The following is a 2929-nucleotide window of genomic DNA, read 5'->3' as shown; positions in this document are numbered from 1 at the left end:
ATTTTCCGTTCATTTTGCCGGCTGTGATTTTTGGACTGTCCACGTTAATGAAAGACATTTAGTTTCAATTGCGGGACTTAAAGTCGGGTTTGGGGTAATTTTGTGTTTGTATTACATTTTTTTCATGTGGGCGCATGCGGCTTATATACAGGTGCGGCTTTTTTAAGTACAAAATCGGTTTTCCTCTTAAAATGTGGTGGGTGCGGCTGAGTGAACACACAGAGAGCAGAAGGCCGAGGTGTTTCGACTGTGCAGGTCAGACTGAAAGCAAAAACAATCGCCACCGGAAAAGAAATTTCCGGATTTCAAAGGAGGACCGCCGTGGTGTCTTAGATTTATGAAACGAAAAGGTCTGTCCGTCAGAAGATATATATTTAGTGGATATATATTTCACCCACCCTTATCTTTGGAAATATACACTTTTTTCCTTGGATTACTTTCAACGGGACCCGGACTCTGCAGGTCTGCATCAAACCTTAAGTACCGGTATCATTTTCCGTTCATTTTGCCGGCTGTGATTTTTGGACTGTCCACGTTAATGAAAGACATTTAGTTTCAATTGCGGGACTTAAAGTCGGGTTTGGGGTAATTTTGTGTTTGTATTACATTTTTTTCATGTGGGCGCATGCGGCTTATATACAGGTGCGGCTTTTTTAAGTACAAAATCGGTTTTCCTCTTAAAATGTGGTGGGTGCGGCTGAGTGAACACACAGAGAGCAGAAGGCCGAGGTGTTTCGACTGTGCAGGTCAGACTGAAAGCAAAAACAATCGCCACCGGAAAAGAAATTTCCGGATTTCAAAGGAGGACCGCCGTGGTGTCTTAGATTTATGAAACGAAAAGGTCTGTCCGTCAGGAGATATATATTTAGTGGATATATATTTCTCCCACCCTTATCTTTGGAAATATACACTTTTTTCCTTGGATTACTTTCAATGGGACCCAGACTCTGCAGGTCTGCATCAAACCTTAAGTACCGGTATCATTTTCCGTTCATTTTGCCGGCTGTGATTTTTGGACTGTCCACGTTAATGAAGGACATTTAGTTTCAATTGCGGGACTTAAAGTCGGGTTTGGGGTAATTTTGTGTTTGTATTACATTTTTTTCATGTGGGCGCATGCGGCTTATATACAGGTGCGGCTTGTGTAAGTACAAAATCGGTTTTCCTCTTAAAACGTGGTGTCTATAGTCCGGAATTTACGGTCTATGCCCTGCTACAATCCCCACCTTTTTCTCTCTGCTTTCGTTTGACATTTTGGACATTAATATTGCAGGGAATCCATAAATCCCAAAACCCATATGCCTTCAAAAGGCACTGGTCAGGTCCTCTAACCTTGTGTGTGGGTGTGCACGTGAGGGTGTGTGTTCGGCAAACGAAGCCGGTCGCTCACCTTCACTGGAAGACGCCTGAAGCCTGTCTCTACGGTGACATTTCCAACCGAGCGCCCCATCGGCTGCTTCTGCAGGGGCACAATCATATAAATAAAAAAAAAAGTAATAAAATGTTATTTGACTGAAACATCACATCAGCACATAACACGCACAGGAACACGCACAGGAACACGCACACACAAAATGCAAATAAATGTCTCTGTTTTGACAAAATGTGCCGATTGTGCACTTTGTGACGGCGGGGCTTTGGTGGTGCTATTCTGGTGTTCTTCAAAGGGACGCTTGCATTAAAAATGTATTGTTTATATTTTTGTTTAAGTGCTAAATTGTTTTTTGTTTTTTTTAAATAAAATCCCGCTCCTTTTGATCCGGAGTCACAGAGCAAAGAAAAATGTCACATCGGTTTACATGTTTGTGTGAGTCGATAAGTTCTGCTTAGCCAGGAAATACAGTTTTTTCAAACGAGCTATGTCCTTGGAGTGTTTTTTTGATATTTTCTTTGAGTTTTCAGGTAAACTTTTTATGTTGATGCCAAAAAATGTCCAACTTTGTGAGCCCTCTCCCTCGTATAAAGGTTTTCTCCGTGCACAGTCAGATTTACAAATAAATGAACAACAATTGTCATCATTATTTGATTAGCAGATTAGCATTTACAGAATACTCTATTACCGTATTTTCCGCACTATAAGGCGCACCGGGTTATAGGGCGCACCCCCAAAAAATAGCTTTTGGTCCTATATCTTCCATACATAAGGCGCACCGGATTATAAGGCGCTACAATGGGAAGATGGACAAAACAGTCAGATAGTTCAGTCAAACTAATTACCCCCTTAACATTCCCAAAGCTTGCAAAGACGCAAATACGTGTCGAGAACAGGGTTGTATAGGGCTATTGCTCTATATTCTTGATCAATTATCCATTATTGGTCAAATCATGATACACTGCAAAGCCAAGAGGCCGAGACACTTGTTCCCAGCCAAGAGGCTGAGTCAAGGTCCTAGCCACAGGGCCAAGCAGCATCAATGCGAATGCACCGATCCCGGGGGTACTGCAATACCGGGCCGATGCGTGGAGTGGACAGAGCAAGCTCTTATTCCATCTCCCAATAGCAAAAAATCAACTGAGCATTGTAACTTCTGGATGGTACACAAATCCAGAACCACAAGTAGGCGTCGAATCCTAACCACTAGACCACCATTGATAGGATTATCACACAAAAGGCATTACATTTTATCTCAATATCACACTACTTGTCATTCAGGGTACCAGAGCTGAGTGGAGAAAACAGAAATTCGTCCTGAAAGATATAAGTAATAGCAAAAAAGCACAAAGGAAACAACTCTTTGGATTCTTGGTCTCGCCATCGCCATCTGCCTTGAGGCAAAACAATTGTGTGCCTCATTCTGCATCTGCAATCACTCAGCACAGTAAGTCATCACTTGCTGCTCCTATTGAAATAAATCATCAATAAAAAGGTAATCCTTCATTACAAATAAAAGGTTCTATTATTTGGGGTCGAGGTGTGCACCAAATCACA

The 2929-nt window shown here is 42.0% G+C and overlaps 1 pseudogene; it reads right to left on the bottom strand.

Annotated features, from left to right (window-relative positions):
• Positions 1–2415: 2415 nt before the first annotated feature.
• Positions 2416–2561, bottom strand: LOC148346205 (U2 spliceosomal RNA; annotated as a pseudogene).
• Positions 2562–2929: the final 368 nt, after the last annotated feature.

The sequence above is a fragment of the Urocampus carinirostris genome, chromosome 20 (genome assembly GCF_059441175.1).
Source record: "Urocampus carinirostris isolate Australia breed hairy pipefish chromosome 20, RoL_Ucar_1.0, whole genome shotgun sequence".
NCBI classification, from domain to species: domain Eukaryota; kingdom Metazoa; phylum Chordata; class Actinopteri; order Syngnathiformes; family Syngnathidae; genus Urocampus; species Urocampus carinirostris.
The sequence above is the reverse complement of the archived record's forward strand: the minus strand, read 5'-3'. Positions and strand labels throughout refer to the sequence as shown.